The 22676-nt window shown below is 44.1% G+C and overlaps 2 pseudogenes; one reads left to right on the top strand and one right to left on the bottom strand.

Moving 5' to 3' along the window:
* Nucleotides 1-12: 12 nt before the first annotated feature.
* LOC127676062 (serine/threonine-protein kinase LATS2-like) lies at nucleotides 13-17004 on the bottom strand (annotated as a pseudogene).
* A 2993-nt stretch (nucleotides 17005-19997) lies between these two features.
* LOC127676077 (sex-determining region Y protein-like) lies at nucleotides 19998-20641 on the top strand (annotated as a pseudogene).
* Nucleotides 20642-22676: the final 2035 nt, after the last annotated feature.

Genomic DNA, 22676 nt, shown 5'->3' with positions numbered 1-22676 from the left:
AAGCTGTCTACCTCACAGCCAAATACTCAACATACCTGCACAGAGTCCAGCTTTGGCCATTTCCTGCTTCAGCTCTAGCCTCCTGCTGACCTTCTGCTGGTAGGTTTTGATGAGATTCTCCACGTGTTGTTCCATGAAGAATTGGAAGGCATATGGGGAGTAAGTCTTGAGACTCTCTCTTCTCTTCATCCCAGCTATTCTTGTGGACAGTCACCGGGAAGGTCTGGATCTGCCTTTTGTCCCTGCCAGCTTTGTCTCCATTGGCACCTTTGTGGCTCATGTCATTCCTGTGTTGCTCAGTGGCCCCTCGCAGACTCTGCTCCACACTGGTGCACAGGCTGTCCAGGTCCACGCTGCTGCTGTACTGCCCAGACTTACCGGGCAGCAGCAAGTGCTTTAGATCAGCAGGTGGAGGGCACCTGCACTCGGAGCCAGTCGCCATAGTCCACATCCAGCGGGTGTGGGCCTGCACTGCCCTCCTTCGTCTCCAGGCCCTCGGTGGCTGGTGCTGTGCGGGGTGCGAGGGCCCCACAGCTGTCTGGGGCTCCGCAGCACATGCGCACTCTTCCCATAGTGAAGGATGTGTGCGGCACACCTCGCAGCGGTGACCATGTTGGGGACCTGCATTTTTGAGGGCTCTGATTGGGCCACTGCTGAAGAGTTGGTCCTGCTGGGGCCGGCCCAGAAAGTCACGTGCTGAGAGGAGGCCTCTAGACTAGCCTTCTGCAGCGAGTCCCTGCTGTGTGCCAGTGGAGCTGCAGACCAGGGCACCTCGGAGCCCAGCTCCAACAAGTCAGCACTGAGGCTGTTCCTGGACCCTGCCAGCACAGCCTGGACAGACCCGTCGCCAGTAAACGTGGGACCCCGGGTACCCAACACCTGTAATGGGTGCGCCCCAGGTGCTGTAGCCACCGGCTTGTGGTCGGAAGTGGTGTACAGCCCAGTATGGGCAGGGAACGTGACGCTGGTGGTAGTGACGCTTGGCCAGGCTGGAGTAGGCATCTGGAATAGGCATCTGGTGGCATCCTGCTCTGGACGGAGGGGTGGGCTGCACCCCATACCCAGGCTGCTCTGATAGTAGATGACCAAGACCATAGTGTGCCTGGGAAGTGTGCACCCTGGCTTCACTGAATCGACAGTACTTCGGGAGGATGTTGGTGAGCTGGGGCGCCCTGGGTGCGTGCTGACAGGGGCGGGGGATGAGGGTGGGTGGGAAGGAAATCTAAATATTGACATGTCCTCTCCACCAGTGCGGCAGGGCCCTCATAGTTTGCACCACCCAGCTGGTGGCAGGATGGGATTGCTTCCCCTGTGCCTCAAAACTGGACTGCCTAGTGACTGGGGTGGGTGAGCACCAGGCCCTTTCATGGGGAGATCTGCTGGATGACTCACACAATCTGCTCTATCCAGGAGTCCAGGGCGCCCATCTTCCTGATGCATTCCAAGGTGGCTTCAATACTCCTAGTGCCTGTCTGCTTGAGAGCTCTGCCAGCCCTCTCCTGGTCACATCCTGCATTCACCAAGTCCTGAAACATCTGCGGGTTCACCTCTGCAGCTGCTGAGTGCCTGACTCATTGGCAAAAGGCAGGAGGGAATATCGGATTTCCCTGAGCGCTTTTTGATATGGTCCAAACTTTGGGGTGGCTCTCATTTGCTGCTGCCTGGAGGCATCTTTGCTCCCCAGGGCATCCAAGGAAGTGTCACTGTTTGGTCCCATGAGCAGCCCGTGGGACGACCCTCTGGGATCTCTTGATTTCGATCACTGCCAGCTATTTCCACAGTAATTTGTGGCAGGAAAAGTCTTGGGCCTCACCTTTAGTCCAGTTTCCTTTTACCATAAAAGTGCCTTATTATTTTAAAAAGAACAGTCAATAGTGTCAGTGCTTTCAGAACAACTTCCTTCTTAAAAGTTTTTGTCCTTCAGTTGCTGTAGTTCCTAACAGGAACTTAAATTTTCCAGCATTTTTTTTTTTAATTGAGGATCTTCTTCATTTACATTGCTAACAGTAAAACCTTTCCCAAGTTCCCCCCTCCGATAAGGCCCCCTCCCCACAGATTCCCAACCCCTCCTCCCACCCCCTTCCTCCACTTATATGCCCCTCTTCTGGATGCACTCCCACCTCCCCCTAACCGCCCGCCCCCTCCCCCCCAACCTCAGTTTCCTTTTGTTGGGGCCTCTATTGAACCTTTACCTGACCAAGGACCACTCCTCCCACTGATGCCCAACAAGCATTCCTCTGCCACATTTTTGGCTGCAACCATGTGTACCCCTTGGTTGATGGTTCAGTCCCTGGGAGTCTTGGGGTGTCTGGGTGGCCGAAGTGATTGTTCTTCCCATGGGGCTGTAAACCCCTTTAGCTCCTCCACATCACCCTCCAGATCCTCCATTGAGGAACCCTAGCCCAGTCCAGCAGAGGGGCCCTGCCAGAGCCCTACAAATACAGAGGGCAGAGTTTTCATTTTGAAGACCATCACTCTCTCCGGGAACACTCTACACCTTCGGTGGCTTCCTGGCCCTTGGCTGAGGAACCAAGCACTGGGAGCCAGGCACCTGCTTCAGCAGTGGCTGAGGGATAGAGAAATCATCATTTGCATAATAGAAGGGTAAACTCTACACAGTGCACAGTAACATGTCTACATCATTCTAACACAGGTTTTTACCCCTTGTACCTTTATACACCACCATCTGCCTATGTGGCACTTTGATAGATTCCAATTGGAGATAGGCAGTCTAAGTTCTTGGGAATCAGATGCAATACTAGACTTGTAGAAATGCTGACACTGCTGAATGTGGGAAGGCTTGAGTTGTGGCACTAAGGAATGTTTCCTATGGACCTTGAGAAAAGGACCTGAGAAAAGGTTTTAGCCTTTTCCCTGTTTCTCATACCTTGTCCCAGTCATTTAAGGCTGCCAAGTGACATAATGTTGAGGTTTCTTCATCATATCCGACTGTGCCTCTAGCTCAGCAAAATGACCCTCACCAAGCAGCTGCTCTTTGGAGGCATTACCACCTCTGACTTTATATTGTCCTGCTATCTCCTTCACCTCTTCTCTCCAGCACGAGAACCATTGTAAATGAGCCTCAGGGTCTAATGTTGCTGTGGCCACATCCTTGGGGAGTTATATTTTTGATAGCCCAAGAAGCCAGGATGTGTTTTACAGATGGAGAGTGCACTCCAAAATTTGTGACATTTTCCTCAAAACCTTTTAGCTCTAAAACATCCATGCAAATTCCTGATAATTTGGGGGATGATTATCGCCTACTGGTCTCTGTTGTATACTGAGGGGGAAAACTTAACTGCATTCTAACAACCTTTGCTTGTCTTTCTCTAATCCTGACTGTTGTCTCTACCTGAGTATTTTCCCTGATTAATATTTTAAGTTCCTCTCTTAAGGCCTATGCCCCACAATTTGTCTCTGTCTGGTGCTTGCAAACTCTGTCATTCAGTGAAACCTGTGACATTCTTCATCTTTTGGTCTAGCGTCTTTCTCAACTCCTGATTCTAACCTTCATTTTCCTCTCTCTGTTGCGTCGCGTGACCTCTAAAAGTTCCAGTGTTTCCTCCAGGCCATGTTGCCACGTCTTAAATTTCTCTGTCCTCTTCCTTCTGCTCTATAAATTCCAGTGTCTTTTGTTCTAGGCCCTGCTGCCATAGCTTTTCTTTATGTTGTAATTCTGATAGTGTAATCTCTACCTCACTTGAATTTCATTAATATTAACCTCCAGGCTCACCTTCCAAAGTTTATTGCTATGTGTCTGTTGTTCAGTCTGATCTATGAAATTCTGTATGTTTTGGTCCAGGCTCGTTTCCAGCTCCTTTCTCCAATTATCAGCCCCTTCCTCTTCCTGTCTCCCAGCCTTCTGAACAGTCTCCACAGTCTGACTTATAATTCTTTCATATTCTCCCGTCTCCTCCTTGGCACTCTTCTCATTCTGCCTCACAAAATCTTTGAATTCCCTTTCTAAGCTTCATGAAATTTTCACCAGGTTTTTGGCTTTTTTGTTTTTGTTTTGGCAAAGCATAGCAAACAAAGATGAAATTGAATACTTAGCCTAGTAGTAATGAAAAGTGGAAAAATGTCAATTTCCTTTCATTGCATCCCTTTCAAAAGGTCAAAGTAGCAGGACATGAGATCTGAGAGGAGTTTGTCATCTTTTGCTGTCTTGAATGTTCTTTAATTGGGTGTTTCCCTTATTTACATTTCAAGTGTTACCCCCTTTCCGGGTCCCCCCTCTGGAAGCTCCCTATCCCATCCTCCCTCCCCCTGCTCCTATGAGGGTGTTCCTCCACCCACTACCCACCCCCTCCTCCCTGCCCTATCAATGTCTAATTCTTATTCCTGGACCTGGAGCTTCTTGTTCCTTTGTCTGCCTCCCTCTGGTGTTTGATTGAGGACATTGCAGCCCTTTCCTATTCTTTTAATTCTGGGTGAGAGGCTGACTGTAGAAAGACCCTTGGCTTCTGTACCTCTGAGCTTTAGCTTGTCTCTTGTCCGGGCTGCTCCCTGCAGCATGTGTACCGCCGATGTCAGGCAGCCTATAATAGAAGCAGTCGGGAGAAGGGGTCTGGCTGCACAGTGCTCTATACAAACTCGGGGAGGAGGAAAACCTGCAAGGGAAGCCTGAAGCTGACTAGGAGCAGAGATGCCCAGATCAGATCCCTGTGCCTGTGAGAAGGCTTTGGAAAGTTAGCTGCATATTTTACAGCTCTTGATCCTCAGCTGTGAAGGCTGCATCTCAGGCAGTCAGACCCAGGGTCCCTGGTCCTTCTCACAGGCTCAGGGAACCCCAGACTGTGTTGTGGCACTGGTACCACCTTATGTCTTGGTGCTGCCTCCTGTTGGAGCAGATGCAGTGGGGAGGGAGCCTCTGTAGAAGCTATCTCTCTATAGACCTCAAAGACCCCATCCACATTTGATTTCAACCCTCTGCAGCTTTAGAACTCAGCTCTAGTTGTTCATAGTCAGGAGGGGGGAGGCTTTTATCTCAGGTTAGTTTTCAGTTCCAAGCCAGACATAAGATGTGCCAGTTTGTTACTGACCTTTATCATCCTGCTAAGCCTTTATAAAAGACACACAATCCAGATGCTTTAGTTATTAGCCATAGGCCTAGATTGGGCAGATCTAGGACTAACTAACTTATTCCCCCTGTGGTACTGCCTCTTGTTATTTGCTGTTTCTCCTGACCACGTGTTTCTGGTCGGTGGAGGCTTCCTCCTACTCTGTCTTCTTCCTCTCTCCCACGTCTCTCTCTACCTGCCGGCCTCTCTGAAGCCTCCAATCCCTCCTTTCCACTCCACAGCCAGATCACAGGCTCCAGTCCTTCAATCAGCAGTTAAAATGGGGAGAAATGGTATCACTTGAGTACTTGATGATCTGCTCTTGGGGAGGTGGGGAGACCAGCTGCTAAGGGATCAGAACTAGTGTTAGAATACAAGCAGCATCAGGCTAACCCACTACAGAAACTGGAACTAACTTAGATGCCCTCCAATCAACAATGTACACACACACACACACACACACACACACTCACAAATATATACACACAGAGAAATATGCTGACCAGGCAGGGTAGCTCAGTCCTTTAATCCCAGCACTGGGAAGGCAGAGGCAGGTGGATTTCTGAGGTTGAGACATGCTGCTCTACAGAGTGAGCCTCAAGAGAGCCAGGGCTACACAGAGAAACTCTGTCTCAAAAAACAAAAATAAAATCAGAAACAGAAACAGAATACAGAAAGAGATAATATCCTGGTTGAGGTATCCAAGACCCCAAAGGACATGCATGGTATTTACTCATCATAGAGTATGGGACATGCACACTACAATCTGCATCCTCGCTGCAATCTACAGACTGATGGAAGCTGAAGAAGAAGAAGAAGAAGAAGAAGAAGAAGAAGAAGAAGAAGAAGAAGAAGAAGAAGAAGAAGAAGAAGAAGAAGAAGAAGAAGAAGGGCCTAAGGAAAGATGCTTGAATCTTAGTCAGAAATGGAAATAAAATTGTCATCATAGGTGAATCACTGGTAGGAGGTACTGGAAGAAGGTGTAGAGGGGATGGGGAAGAGAACAGGGAGGGTGACCAGATGTAGGGAGAGCTGGGGAGACAGGGCCAGGAGAGTGAGAGGAAATTGGAGCTGGGTGGGTGGACTTCTCTAGGATGTACCAGAGACCTGGTATGGGGGAGGCTCCAGGGAGTCTCTGAGAGTGAACCTAGCTGAGACTCCTAGCCCTGGGGATGGTTGTGGATCCTGAACACTCACCTCCTGTAGCTAGGAAAGACTCCCAGCAGAGGGTTAAGGACACACCCACACCCACAAAACCTTGGGAATTTTATGAGTGCCTGATAAAAAAGATCCTGAAGAGAAGAAAAGGCACTTGTTCCCTCCCACTTAATACTGTGCTACTGTCAGGAGAACACCCTAGGATGTACACAACAGTCTCCCTCCAAGGAAAACCCAACCAACACAAGCCATTTCTGGGTCAGAAGGAAATTCACTCACTGGCTGATGAAGACACATTATGGGCCACCGAGTATCATTACCAGGAATGGGTCACTCACTGTTGTTGTAGTGTCAGAGGGGAGACCCAAGCAAGCCCTCTAGAGACCACAATCTACACAGCCAGAATTGTAATGATCAACCAGCCCCAATACTTGCACTCCTCAGGGTCAGGAGTGAGCAAGGCACCCCCAGCTGCTGCAGGGAGAATCTTATGTAGGTCTTTCCTGACTTTTGCAAGGCAGGAAAGCTTAACTTTTGCTGTTAGAGTTTAGTATAAACACATGGTTACCAGGATTTTTGAGTTTGTTGTGTTGTGTTGTGTTTTCCTTTGTGTTGTTTTACCAGGTTGTCGTCTGCCAGTTTGGGAGAGTCTCCTTTCTCAAGTGAAGTCCACCTGGTTCTCAGAAGGACTTTGTGGTTGTTTGGTTTGAAGAACAGTCTGAACTACAGGAACTTAAATCCCATTTTACCTGAGAAATACAAATACAAATACCAAGACTTTGGAAACAAGTCTGCAAGCTGACCAATAAGGAGAATGGAGGTTGTCCTGTCGTTCTTTAACCCATAGTAAAATCAATAGTGAAGGCAGAAATGGTGGAGTCATTTTCTAAAACCAGTGTCTTAAGCCCAGTACTTGTTTGGATAAATCTGCAGCATAATCCAGAGACCACTGGGAGAAGATGGCCTCATGGTACAAGTTGAGAAAGTTGATCCCCATAGCAGTTCATAAACGTTTACCAAACAAGTTCTCCCTGGCTAGCTTGGACAAGCTACATTTTGGGAGAAAGGGGGCAAAATAAACATAAACAAACCTTCACAGTAAGAAACATACACAAACACACACACACATACAAATAGACACACACAGACCCAGAAAACACACAAAAGCACACGCACACGGCCTCACAACACATTTATTCATGTTTATCTAGGGTCCCTCACAATTGTAAACTATATGTGTACCTTTCAATGAACCGCTGCTCTGTACACTGAACTGCAGAGGCAGGTGTTTTATTCCCTGAAGTGTTGATAAGGATATTCAGGTTAAAGTCAAGGCTGTCCAGAACCAATGTAGCAGTGGAAGGGGACAAGAATGATGGACATTTGGTTATGAGGGTCACAGGCAGGAATTAAGCAACAAGACTGCAGCTGACCCAAAACATTCTCTTACTACACCTGGGTCTGACCAGGAAGGTCCATTAAGAGTGTGTCCTTGTCATGTCTAAACTTCATTGCCTAGGACTGTGTTAAGTTCCCAAAAGAAACCAGTTTAGAGATAGGTGTTTTTAGAGTTCTTCATTTTCCCAATCCTTGAAGCTAAGTATTATTACCCAGGAAATTTCCAAGAGTGCTTAATAGTGGTTTAGTGGTTTATCTCTAAACTTTTCTTCTAGGGAGAACTCCTCTCCCCCCACCACACTTTCTCTCTCTCTCTCTCTCTTTCTCTCTCTCTCTCTCTCTCTCTCTCTCTCTCTCTCTCTCTCTCTCTCTCTCTCTCTCTGTGTGTGTGTGTGTGTGTTTTAATATGTTTATTTTCTTTCCTGTACCAGTTCCTCAGGTTTCCATTTTTACAGCAGACAAGGTCGTTCTTTTTTATTTATTTATTTTATTTATTTTTTGAGAAAATGTTTATTTGGATGTGGAATCTTCAGCTCTTTGGTCTTGTGCTAAGAAACAGTTTCCTGGGAGCAATCTGAAAAGTGCTTCCCTGTGCATTATGCTAATGTCCTTGGACCATATGCAGCAAGGATGGAAGACAGGAGTTTGAGAGGCCAAGACACATGACTCTTGGGAGAAACAAGCTAGTCAAATCGACCTTGCAAAGGCAGGAGACCCCTAGAAGCTCCCAGAAGAGTGCACTGTTCGCAGTCTCCACATAGGATATAGTTGTGGAAAGGGTGCCCATTGTGGCAGGGGCCTAGCTAAGAACATTTTATGAAATCAGTCATGTGTTTGAGAAGGAATCAGGAAACCTGGCAGCTGGCCTTATTTCCCAAATAATGTTCCAAGATTTCCTTGGGAAGTCTGAATGTTTTTCCTTGACCTGGCTGGCATGGGTTGTATAAACTCAACCAGGGAGTAGGATTATTTGGAGGTGTGACCTTGTGGAGTAGGCGTGTTATTGTGGGTGTGGGCTTAAGACCCTCTCCCTAGCTGTCTGGAAGTGAATATTCTGATAGCAGCTTTTAGGTGAAGATATAGAACTCTCAGATCTGCCTGCTTCATGCCTGCCTGCATGCTGCCCTACTCCCATCTTGATGGTCATGGACTGAACCTCTGAACCTGTAAGCCAGTGCCAGTTAAATGTTGTCCTCCTAAGAGATGCCTTGGTCATGATGTCTGTTCACAGCAGTCAGACCCTAAGTAAGACAATGTCCTTCTCTATTGCACACACAACAGACAAACACAGTCACACAGGTTAACATGTGCACACTCAAATGTATGCACACAGGCACTCACATGCACACAAGTGTGTGCATGCACACACACACAGAAACACACACAGAAGGAAAGGAAAAGCAGAAATTCACGTATACATCCATGCAGGCATGCACTAAAGCAAGCATGCCTATACTCAGAGACACGTAAGCAGATTATCCCCATAATAATCACATTTGTAAGATATCCAAAGCCATGCAAGATTGCGGAGAAAGTCTTCTTTATGCCAAGTGCTCTGGTCTCAGTCATTCAACAGCATAGGCCACCATGAACAGCAAACACGGTGACCTTCCATCTCCACTGATGCCCTACCCAATATCTTCTTACACATCTGCTCTCCCCTGAAGTGTGAACACCACTAAGGATATTGATGTGGCCCAGCAGCCTGGGATGCCCTGGATCACAGCCTGTCTGCTTCCCAGGTGACTACTGTTCCTCTCAGCTACATGTCTCTTGAGCCTCTCCTGCACACTGCTGGCTTGGGCATTGACTGAGCCTATTTAGGACTGCAGTAGCTCCAGTCCCTCCATGGGTAATGGTGTTTTGCTGGACCACTCCCAGGCTGTTCCCACAGGCCTTCCTGAACCTTGTCTCTGGCCTCATCCTCTTCTTGCCTCTGGTCTTCCTGCACTTGGGTGTCCACCTCCACCACCTCCTGGACTTCCACCATCAGCAGTAAGGCCTCTTCACCAGGGAGTGCTTCAAATCCCCAGAATGTTGCCACTTGTTGCTGCCGAGGTGCCCCATGCCAAGGGCTTCAGAGGTTGCAGCATGGCCGCCTTGAGGAATGGTGGGCAATAATCAGTATGTGACAATTGGGTTTAGGATATCAGCACTACTGCCTTTCCCATATTGCTCCTGGACCTCTTCCATTAAGGTGAGCTCCCCACACTCCACTGTACTGCCCTAGAAGCCTTGCTAGTCACTCACAGGTGTTTCTGGGGTGTTCCTACTCATACAAATGGCAGTTACCTGAATAACTGTGAAGCTAGAGTGTTTACTGGAGTCCCATCAGCCAGTCTCCTAATAATGCCCATGTTGTTGCAAGGAAGATTTAACTCCCTGTCCTACAGGGTCCATGTGGAATCTCTGAAATCAGGTGGCTATGCCACCTGCTAAAACCCCTCTGCATTTCAGCAGAGTACTGGCCTGCTTTCACACAAAATTTGTATGGACTTCAAAGATCTGGCAATCATACATGGCATGGAAACCTTCTGTGTTGGTTTATGTATGCACAGCCCAGGGAGTGGCAATATTAGAAAGTGAGGCCTTATTGAAGTAGATGTGTCACTGTGGGCTTGGGCTTAAGACCCTCACCCTAGGTACCTGAAGATCAATCTTCCACTAGCAGCCTTCAGATAAAAATGTAGACCTCTCAGCTCTGCCTGTGCCATGCTGCCTAGATGCTGCCCTGATCCACCTAGAAGAACCTCTGAACCTGTAAGCCAGCCTCAATTAAATGTTGTACTTATAAGTCTTGCCTTATAAGTCATGGTGTCTGCTCACAGACAAAGAATATAACAAAGAATATAGAAAACAAGGAATATAGAAAAAATATATATAGGATATCTAGAGAGGGAGAATATATAAAAACATAGTAAACAAAGAATATAGAAAAAAATGAAAAAAAAGAATCCTCAGAGAGTAGAACTTTCGTGGATGACATTGGGGTTTCATGGCTAAGTCACCTCATCCTACAGAGCACCAGGGGCTGCTCAAAGAATATACCTAAGGGGTTAGAGAATAGGCTAAGGGACTTAAAAGCCACTGATGCTCTAACAGAGTACCATGTTCGGTATTCTGTTCTTAACAAACACATGGCAACACAAAGTGGCCTGTAAACCTAGTTCCAGGGAAATCTCCCACTCTCTTCTAAACCTGGCACATAGATACACAGAGGGAAAACTCTTGCATAAAATACCTAACATTTGTCTGATGTTCTTGACAGAATGACATTGAACTGTATCATAATAGACTCAGGCAAACACTTCAGAAATAAATGCCTTGCCTATTATTTTCAATTCAGATATATTGTATGACTCAGGAAGCTGATAATCTAAAACATAACTACTTTTATATGGCAATTAAAACTGAAACATTTTCATTTTTAGGGAAAGTACCATTTCAATCAAGACTAATGCTTCTTTGATACATTTGGAAGCACACATTCTTAAGAACATTCATTAAAGTGTGTTACACTGTAACTTCAGTATGAACAGAATAAAGCAAATTTACAGTCATTATGAAGAAAATTTAAATCATATGCATAGACATAACACTGTATATGTCATCCAAAGTTAAACACAAATCCTCATTTCTGACAGTAATTTCTTATCATTACTGCTCATGTATAAGCCTACCATAAAACCTATCTTTAATAGCAGAGGGAAAGCATTTCTAAGAAACTCTAAAGGCACAATTTATAGGATATGGTAATCTGGGGAAAGCTTTGTGTATCTCCTGACAATATGCTGCTATCTAACAATGCCATTCCATGCCATCTAAATTCTTCCAAACTTGAATCAATACAATGTCGCTAGTTAAACATAATTATATTCCAATACCAACACCTGACAACAGGGAGCTGATAGGATTGCAATAGACAAGGACAATTACCGATTACCAATAATTACTTTCTGGCAGAACAATAAATTCAGTCAGGTATTGACTCTATGAATATCCAGTTTCAAAAACAAAAATCACTCTGAGAATCTTAGGAACTAATTTTTTTTATGTTTTTTTATTTACATTGCAAATGATTTCCCCTTTTCTGGTCCCCACTCCCCACAAGTCCCATAAGCCCTCTTCCGTCCCCCTATTCTTCCATCCACCCCTTCCCACTTCCCTGTTCTGGAATTCCCCTATACTCTTGCACTGAATCTTTCCAGAACCGGGGCCCACTCCTCCATTCTTTTTGGACTTCATTTAGTTTGTGTATTATGTCCTGGGCATTCAAAGTTTCTAGGCTAATATCCACTTATCAGTAAGTGCATACCATGATTGATCTTTTGAGACTGGGTTACCTCACTTAGTATGATGTTCTCCAGCTCCATCCATTTGTCTAAGAATTTCATGAATTCATTGTTTCTAATGGCTGAATAATACTCCATTGTGTAAATATACCACATTTTTTGTATCCATTCCTCCGCTGAAGGACATCTAGGTTCTTTCCATCTTCTGGCTACTACAAATAGAGCTGCTATGAACATAGTTGAGCATGTCTCCTTATTGCATGCTGAAGAATCCTCTGGATATATGCCCAGTAGTGGTATAATAGGGTCCTCAGGAAGTGACATGCCCAGTTTTCTGAGGAACCTCCAGACTGATTTCCAAAGTGGTTGCACCATCTTGCAATCCCACCAGCAGTGGAGTAGTGTTTCTCTTTCTCCACATCCTAGCCAACACCTGCTGTCTCCTGAGTTTTTGACCTTAGCCATTCTGACTGGTGTGAGGTGAAATCTCAGGGTTGTTTTGATTTGCATTTCCCTAATGATTAATGATGTTGAACATTTCTTAAGGTGTTTCTCAGCTCTCCGAAGTTCTTCATATGAAAATTCTTTGTTTAGTTCCATACCCCACTTTTTTTAAAAATATTTTTCTTTTCTTTTTTTTAATTTATTGATATATTTATTTACATTTTAAATGATTTCCCCTTTTCTGGACCCCCACTTCCCGAAAGTCCCATCAGTCCCCTTCCCTCCCCCTGTTTTCCCACCCAACCCTTCCCACTTCCCTGTTCTGATTTTGCTCTATATGCTTCACTGAGTCTTTCCAGAACAAGGGGCCACTCCTCTGTTCTTCTTGTACCTCATTTGATGTGTGGATTATGTTTTGGGTATTCCAGTTTTCTAGGTTAATATCCACTTATTAGTGAGTGCATACCATGATTCATCTTTTTTTTATACTCTGTCCAATGATTGACTGCCTCTGAATTTGTAAGGCTCTGGCAGGGCCTCTCAGGAGACAGTCATATCAGGCTCCTTTTTTTTTTTCTTTTAATATTTTTATTTTCTATATTCGTTGTTTACATTCCAAATGATTTCCCCTTTCCCGGATCCCCCCTCCCCATATGTCCCATAAACCTTCTTCTCTCCATCCCTTCTCCAATCACCTCCCTCCTTTTTCTCTGTCCTTATATTCCCTTCCCATGCTAGATTGATCCTTTCCAGGATCAGGACCCTCTCCATACTTCTTCATGGGAGTCATTTGTTATGCAATTTGTGCCTTGGGCATTCAGGGCTTCTGGGCTAATTAATATCCACTGAACATTCTTCTGCATGCTGACCAACAGAAGGAAGGCACTAATTTTTTAATCCTTCATGACACAACACTGATAATTTTAACTTAATTAATTCTAGTTTTGAGGAAACAGGTCTATTTTTTGGTAGAAAGCATTCTAGTAATTAGAGAAAATTGAAATATTACAAGGAAATGCAACCTATGAGTTAAGAGAGGATAGCACTTGTTTTTTATCAGATATTTTATTTACATTTCAAATGTTATCCCCTTTCTGTTTTTCTCTCTGAAAACACCCTATCCCATGTCCCCTTCCCCCTGCTCCCCAACTCACCCACTCCTGCTTTCCTGTTCTGGTGTTCCCCTGTACTGGGGTATCGAGCCTTCACAGGACCAAGGACCACCCCTCCCATTGATGCCCGACAAGGCCATCCTCTGTTGCATATGCAGCTGGAGTCATGGGTCCCTCCATGTGTACTCTTTGGTTGGTGGTTTAGTCCCTGGGAGCTCTGGGAGTACTGGTTGGTTCATATTGTTGTTCCTCCTATAGGGCTGCAAACCTCTTCAGCTCCTGGGGACCTTTCTTTAGCTCCTCCAGTGGGGACCCTGTGCTTAGTGTAATGGTTGTCTGAGAGCACCCGGGGAGGATAGCACCACACATTTATATTTATTGCTGTGCTCTTCCCAGTTGTCAGGCTATCCAGACTAGATGTCCACCAATGGACAAAAGAATATTGAATATATGAAATACATATGTAACCTATATTTCTGCCCCTTGAAAAGAAAGTAAATTAATGAGATTTCAGGAATGTGTATGAAATTCACTAGAAATTATTATTGTAAGTCAAATAAGCCAGATTTAGACAAATGGATTTTCTCTCACATGTAGAAGTAGATAAAAGTGTGTGTGCATGTGAGTGAGTGTGTGTGTGTGTGTGTGTGTGTGTGTGTGTGTCTGGTAGGTGTGTGTGTGTCTGGCATGTGTATGTGTATGTGTGTGGTATCATGTGTGTGTGCATGGGTGCTTGTGTGCATATGTGTGTATTTATGTGTGTTTATATGTGTTTTGAATTATGGAACTTGAAAGGAAAACAGCTTGAGAAGATGGAATACCTGGGAATACAGAAGAGAATGGGAATAATTCAGAAAATGATATGATGATTCATATGCACAAAGATGTGATTGTGAAACCCAATAATTTTTTGCTGATCTAAAAATAGTAAATTACCCTACTTTGACATGAAAGATTAAGGATTTTGAAGTCTGTACTAAGATCTAGCAACTTGACATTTTGGGGTAGCAGCCACTAGCTCTTATCGAGACTGGTCTTGAACTTCCAGATACAAGTGATGTCTCACAAAAAGCTAGACTACGGATTTGGTACATACCTGTAATCCCAGCACTCTGGGGTTCCAAAAATATTAAAGAAAAAGAAAACTTCTAATTAACTCCTCTGGCAGTTGCTGTACTTCAGATTACTTGGCCTTGGTCTTTAAACTGATATTTAAGAGCTACAGATCACAAGAAAAACAAAATTCTAGGAAATGGACATATTTTCTCTTGAAAATGTTTTATGAAGCTATGCCAAGTCAAAATTGATTTAGAAATTGTGATGGTAGCCAGGCGGGTGGTGGTACATACCTGTAATCCCAGCACTCTGGGAGGCAGAGGCAGGTGGATTTCTTAGTTCGAGGCCAGCCTGATCTACAGAGTGAGTTCCAGGACGGCCAGGGCTATGCAGAGAAACCCTGTCTGGAAAAATCATATCCAAAAATATAAAAGAAAAAGAAAGAAAGAAAGAAAGAAAGAAAGAAAGAAAGACAGACAGACAGACAGACAGACAGACAGACAGACAGAAAGAAAGAAAGAAAGAAAGGAAGGAAGGAAGGAAGGAAGGAAGGAAGGAAGGAAGGAAGAAAGAAAGAAAGAAAGAAAGAAAGAAAGAAAGACAGACAGACAGAGAGACAGACAGACAGACAGACAGACAGACAGAAAGAAAGAAAGAAAGAAAGAAAGAAAGAAAGAAAGAAAGAAAGAAAGAAAGAAAGAAAGAAAGAAAGGAAGGAAGGAAGGTAGGAAGGAAGGAAGGAAGGAAGAAAGAAAGAAAGAAAGAAAGAAAGAAAGAAAGAAAGAAAGAAAGAAAGAAAGAAAGAAAGAAAGAAAGAAGCTGTGATGGTTTATATGTGCTTGGCCTAGGGTGTGGCACCATTAGGTGGTGTGGTTTTGGACTAGATGTGTCACTGTGGGAATAGGCTTTAAGATCACAGTCCTAGCTGCCTGGAACCCAGTCTAGTGTTGTTTACCTTGGGAATAAGATGTATAACCCTTACAACCTCTTGAACAATGTCTACCTGGATGCTGCCCTGCTCCCACCTTGTGATACTGGACTGAACCTCTGAACCTGTAAGCCAATTCCAATTAAATGCTGTCCTTTGTAAGACTTGCCTTGATCATGGTGTCTTTCAGAGCAGTAAAACCTTAAGACGGAAGCCTTCAGTAAAACTCTAACGGATAATGTGCATGCATAATTAACCAGCAGATATATAAACTTTCAAAACTCTAGAAAAAACAAAATGTGTCATGTAACAGTGGGTACAACCTCAGAAAGGAAGCATCTAATTAGAAGACTCACAAAGAAAACTAGAAAGAATTGGAAAGCAACTAGACACCTAAACACATAAATCCCCAGATTCCATTCTACACAAAGTTAAGTCTGTCCTTAAATTGGCCATACATACGAGCACTACTGAATATTTGGTGGAAAAACACAGAGCAAATCTCAAGAAATTATAATGAAACATATTTAGCAAAAGTAAGGATCCCGCCTGTTAAGTTCCAAGTCAGATACAAATGTGTAAGTTGCCCATCAACATATCAAAGCAGAAGATGGATACAAAGTTCTCCCTGGTTCCCTTAATCTGTACTTGTTAGAAGGAGTTTCTGACTGGCATATCCCATCTCCTTCCCTGTACCAATGCAGCCCAGTTAATGGGCTGGGATTCCCTCTTCCTAGAACCTCTGGGATGCCATTTTGACTGTTCAAGTTTGTTGACAATCTCTTGGCCTTTGCCTCCCTTCTTGGCCTTTGGTCCCCTCCACTCTGCACTCCCACGTCTTATCACATTGCCACATCCAGGGTAATGTTTAATCTAGGCTCTCCCAGATTCCTTGTCCCTGTCCAGGCTCTCCCTTTCTACAATAAACCTTCTCTTCTACCATACCTAGGAACACTCATATCCTTTCTTTTTATTTTCCTTTTATCTTCATTTATCACCAACATCAGTTACCTAAGGGTTAAATCAAGAGCAATTCTTTCAGAGAAAGATGGACATGGCCTTACTTCCAATTATACCAACTAAATACTTAGCTCACACAGATCACCCAGAACCCTCATTGTCTCTCAGCAAATGTCACAATTTCTGATTCCCTTTGAGCCTGTGCTAAGACCCAACAGTGCTTTAATATTATCTCAGAATCTTAATTTTTTTTTTTACAAGCTCACTATGTAAGTCTTATGCTTTGGCATCTCTACAAATTACAATGAAAGTAGGTTTAAAAAGCAGGAAAAGTCACACTTATGGCAATGGAGGGGGTTTATAAAGGAGAAAAACACTGCAGGTGGGGATTTCCAAGACTTGGCATTACAGGAGAGTGGAGAGGAATGCTGGTCTTTAAGCTAATTGATTTACAGCACCTGGTTAAACCACAGGGAGAGAACCTAGATCAAAAGGAGCATCTTGACCTGGGAAAGACTTATGTTTTCTTAGCCTACTAGGTTATCAGCCAGCTGCACCTGCTGTTTCTGTTTTGCAGCTGCCAGGGACAGGGCCATGCCTCTGTTAGGGCAAGTTCATTTCTAATGGAATCTTATGAACAAAGTCGAGTTTCTTCTGCTGCCTCAGACCCTTTAAGAGAGAGAGAGAGAGAGAGAGAGAGAGAGAGAGAGAGAGAGAGAGAGAGAGAGAGAGAGAGAGAGACAGAGAGACAGAGAGAGACAGAGAGAGACAGAGAGAGAGAGACAGAGACAGAGAGAGAGAGACAGAGACAGAGAGAGAGACAGAGAGAGACAGAGAGACAGAGAGAGACAGAGACAGAGAGACAGAGAGAGACAGAGAGGGAGAGGGAGGGAGGGAACAGGAAGAGGAACAGGACGAGGTACCTGTACAACCCTGGGTGAACATTCCTAACCCAGGGTTTCTCAGCAGTGGGTACACCTGATAGTAGGCCCCTGGTGAAGCACCCAGCCTACATGCAGGAGCATGAACTGAGAAAGTATTTATGAGAAAGTATCCTTCTGTGAAGGACCAGAGTATCCATACTTTGTTCTTCCTTCTTCTTGGACATCATCTCATCTGTGAATTGTTGCCAGGGACAGTCCCAGCCAGGAAGATGCAGATCCCAGGGGGAACTTTGGATTTCAGGAGAGGAGCAGGTTCAGCAGTGACAGACAGAAACAACCACACACAGAGGTGGTTTGAATCTGAATGTATTTAGGAGCTGTAAAGCAAGGACTTTTATACTGGAAGAGTTGGTATTACCTTGTCAAAAATGTCACCAGTGAAGCAGGCACAATTATCATAACCATTTGGCACAAGGAAATGCAAAATCAATCAGGTACAATGTTTCTCATGTAACAGATTCAGAGGATCAATTTACAGATGTCATCAATCTTCCTGAGTAGAATACAGAGTCACTTGTAGTTTACAGTAAACCTTCAAAGAGTTTGAAGTTTCTTATACCCCCTGGGTCTTAAGTTTTTGTGAGAAATTCTTATCTAGCATTTAGCTTTCACCTTGTAAAAGCCTCTTGACTTAATCAGTGCTTTCCATACCCCAGTGTCAGAGCCACCCTCATACACATACACACAGCCATATAAACCTGCATGTTGTTGGAAGGTTGTAATTATGTAAGTGAGTATGAGGCAAAGCTTTGCAATTCTTAAAAAGGAGTTTGCAGTCAGTGAGTCCACTTCAAAGAATCGATTATCTGCTGGGCCAGTCACATTCTCCTTGTGAAGAATCAATAGCCTTCGTAGACCTCAAACAAATCACAGAGGTCTTGCCAGAGGTCTAGTACAGGGACCTAGAAAGAGGTGAGGCAAATGTCTCTCTAGCTTCTGGGATCAGAGTCCCTCTGCAGTCCAGAAGGACTCATGACCCTTTTTTAAGAGTAGAAAGTTCAGTAGCTGTGTAGTAGTTATGTGTCTATGGTGTGTGTGTGTGTGTGTGCATATCTGTAAATAATTGAGTTCTCAGACCAACATTAGAAAACTGCCAAAGGATAAACAAGCTGAACAAGAAATTAAGGAAATGACACCCTTCCCAACAGTCCCAAATAATATTTCATACCTTGGTGTGACTCTAACCAAACAAATGAAAGATCTGTATGACAAGAACCTCAAGCCTACGAAGGAAGAAATCAAAGAAGATCGCAGAAGATGGAAAGATTACCCATGCTCATGGATTGGCAGAATTAATATAGTAAAAATGGCCATCTTGCTAAAAGCAATCTACAGATTCTATGAAATCCTTATCAAAGTTCCAAGTCAATTCTTCATAGTGCTAGAAAGAGAAATCTGCAAATTCATTTGGAATAACAAAAAACCCAGGATAGCAAAAACTATTCTCCACAACAAAAGATCTCCTGGCAGAATCACCATCCCTGAGCTCCAGCTCTACTACAGAGCAATTGTGATAAAAACTGTTTGATATTGGTATAGAGACAGGCAGGAAGATCAATTGAATAGAACACACACACATAGAGGTCTTGCCAGAGGTCTTGTACAAGGACCTGGAAAGAGGTGAGGCAAATGTCTCTCTAGCGTCTGGGATCAGAGTCTCTCTGCAGTACTTGTGTAGTAGTTATGTGTCTATGGTGTGTGTGTGTGTGTGTGTGCATATCTGTAAATAATAGAGTTCTCAGACCAACATTAGAAAACTGCCAGCAACAACTGTAGGTTGTAAGAAAACCAATCCTAATAAAAAATAATTATAATATTACTATGTAAGAAATTTGTACCAATGACTTTTATGATGCATTGAGATACGTCAAAGAAAAGAAGCAAAGGTCTTGAAATCTTTGCTGATATTTATTTCTTGTAGCTTCAAACTCCAAACCTCAGTCTGTGCACTACTAGTGGTTTTATTTTGTTTTGTTTCTGTCTTTCACGGCATAGGTATTTATACTGGGCTATTGATCCAGGATAGACTATTTCTTTGTGTTTTCCATGCTGCCTGCCTTAGTGGACAAGGAGACAAATGATAGGTTTCATGCTTATCTTTAACCCTCTCCACTACTTTTGCATGCTTGCTTATTTCTGATGGTAGTCCATCCTAAATATCATATACACTACGGGGCAAAAGAACTCATTAGTATGATACTTGTTGCGACAGAATGATCAAAGAGAAAGAGACAGATTTTTAAGGAGTGCAGTCTACACCATTCACAAACTAGAGAGGTTTTGGTTGACAATGTGTAGGTTTGTTGGGGTGGATTCAAGGTAGATTAGTTGGGCTGGACTAGGGAGGTCCTGAGGGAGGAGGGACAAGTATTTTCTTAGACACTTTAAATACTAAAATCTTTGTTACAAACACATTTTGGATAGTAGCTTTTAGCTCCTCTCTGTCTCTCTCTCTCTCTCTCTCTCTCTCTCTCTCTCTCTCTCTCTCTCTCTCTCTCTGTGTGTGTGTGTGTGTGTGTGTGTGTGTGTGTGTGTGTGTGTGTGAATCTCTGCCTCTCTCATCTGATTTGTGTGTTCTTGGTTGCAATCATAATTCTTCCACTATATTCAGCATTTCAGATCTTGCTTGTTAGTGTTCAGCCCCACAGCCACAGGATATCTTAAGCTCTGGAGAAGAGACAAGCTTTGAGACTGGTGACAACTGTCTTGAGAGCATGGAGAGCCATGTCAAGTGCCCCATGAATGCATTTATGGTGTGGTCCTGTGGTGAGAGGCGCAAGTTGGCCCAGCAGAATCCCAGCATGCAAAATACAGAGATCAGCAAGCAGCTGGGATACAGGTGGAAAAGCCTTACGGAAGCTGAAAAAAGGCCCTTTTTCCAGGAGGCACAGAGACTGAAGACCCTACACAGAGAGAAGTACCCAAACTATAAATATCAGCCTCATCGGAGGGCTAAAGTGCCACAGAAGAGTGGCACTTTGCAGCCTGCAGTTGCCTCAACAAAACTGTACAATGAGCTGCTGCAGTGGGACAGGAGCCCACACGCCCTCACAAACAGACAAGACTGGGCTAGAGCTGCACACCTGTCCTCCAAGAACCAGCAAAGCTTTTATTTGCAGCCTGTGAACATCCCCACTGGGATGCACTACAACAGAAGCAGCATCAGCAGTACCAGCAACACCAGCAGCAGCACAAGTTCCACCAGCAGCAGCTAACCTACTTACTGACAGCTGACATCACTGGTGAGCATACACCATGGCAGGAGCACCTCAGTAAAGCCCTGTGGTAGGCAGTCTCAGGACACTGGCCTCTTCTCCTACCTATGCCAACACTCCCCCTTGCTATAGTTTTACAGCCTGGGATTCCTAGTTGGTTTGGATACTGACTTCCCTCCTGTTGTAATAAAGGTCCCATTCCAGTTTCTTCCTTTTGGGTTACAAAATGTGTGTAAAGACATGCAGTATATAAGGAAGGACAATGCTTAGAAATGCATCTACATATTTTTTGTTTTACATAGTACTAGTTGCATTGCTGTGGCATTTGATTCCACAGAAGAAACCAGAGACTTAGATCCAATTTAAATGAAATGCATTTATTCTTATGCTAGCTCAACGACAGCAAACAGCTTTAGAGCTAATACGGCATGCCGTGGTAAAGTGGGGGGGTGGGGGGTACGGTGGGTAAAGTGGAGTTTTGAAGCAAACATGACAAGGGGACACATTACAAATATCCATCTGGGCAAGAAAATACTTTTCATTCCTGTTATGTAATAATGCAAGACCCTTTCATCCCCTTTCCCACAGATAAGCAGGTTTTACAGGGACAAAGGCAGCTGTTAATTCCTCACAGCCTATTATCCCACTCTTATCTTTCTGTCTGGCCAATAGGATCTCCCAGGCATCTCATGGCAAAGGTCAAGGGCCCTTACTGGATGCCTGGCTGCATATTACCTCTCTATAGCCACCACAGGGGACAGATATAAAGTTTCACTCAGGTTGAGCATTCTAATGACTAGGATGCAGAAGCTCATTTCTGAGCAGGGAAAAACACAGTGCAGTCAGGTCAGGGCTGGCTGTCATGTCCTTCCAGCATCACCATGGAAACCATTCTTTATCTGTAAGTCTTCAATACTCATCTGTGAAAAACATAACACAACTTCATGCTGTGAAAACACAGGCTGTGCCTCTTTAGCATGCGAAACACTCCTTTGTAGATCAAAGGCATCTTTCTGTTTATTGAGGTCTCTCTCTAGCACACAAAACTACATCATGAGTATGTAAAGTCTGTCGTGTCTGTGCTGTGTGTGGTGAGTGTGTGTGTGGTGAGTGTGTGTGTGTGTGTGTGTGTGTGTGTGTGTGTATTTTTCACTTCTCCTCCACACTGTGCAAAGCCCAGTTGTTCTTTGACCTATGCTGAGCTCTCTATAACATCTTTGGGTGAAATAAGGCTTTACCTTGTGTTTATGCATGAGAAGTCACACTCTGCTTCTCTTTTATTATCTATCTCTACAGAATAAACGGTTTTAGCAGCATAAATTTTTTTGTATAAAAGCACTACAGACGAAGCTATGTTTTCAAGGGCTAGCTAAGAATCAGAAACAAAATGAACAAAGCGCCAAGCTACATAGGCAAGCTAAGTGGATGTACCAACACTTAAGATGCCACATATAGTAATGCAAAAGGTAAAGGGGGGGCAAGTATACTTGAGGTGATGAATGGTCATCTGCCCATTGGCTCAACGGCCAGATTGTTAAGCTAAGGAATGGTTCAAAGTTACCCACTCTGGTTCTTACAAACAAGCTTAAAAGAGAAATGAACAGTGTACACAGAAACCCCTGCTACAGTTTCTTTAAGAGAGCTCAAGGAACTACACATAGACTTGTTGACACCAAATTACAAACCCAGACCTTCAGTTAGCCTGCTCCAGTTTCATCACATTAATCTCCCATAATGTTTCCTTCATAGTAACTCTGTTAGCCATAAACTTTTGAATCGTCTATGCAACCCTGGCACAACTCTAAAACATAGGGTGGAAGATAATAGCAGGCATGGAGCCTCGACTGTGACATCTTATACACTAAGTGCTATATGACAACATGGCGTATTAGCTGATGTACTGAACTCTTTGAAACAATTAAACTATTGTAAAACTACTGTTTTGTGTTTTAGTTGATTTTCAAAACCATCCATTGTGAACACTAACTTAGATGCATTTTTTCTGTAAATCAGTTAAAAGGCGGTTCTCTGGAATCCAATGGAACAGTTAGTTGAAGCTACTGGACTTCCAAGTGGTTGATTTTTCATGGGTGTGTTTCAGTGCCGTTT

The sequence above is a fragment of the Apodemus sylvaticus genome (assembly GCF_947179515.1).
Source record: "Apodemus sylvaticus chromosome Y unlocalized genomic scaffold, mApoSyl1.1 SUPER_Y_unloc_2, whole genome shotgun sequence".
Taxonomy (NCBI): Eukaryota; Metazoa; Chordata; class Mammalia; order Rodentia; family Muridae; genus Apodemus; species Apodemus sylvaticus.
The sequence above is the reverse complement of the archived record's forward strand: the minus strand, read 5'-3'. Positions and strand labels throughout refer to the sequence as shown.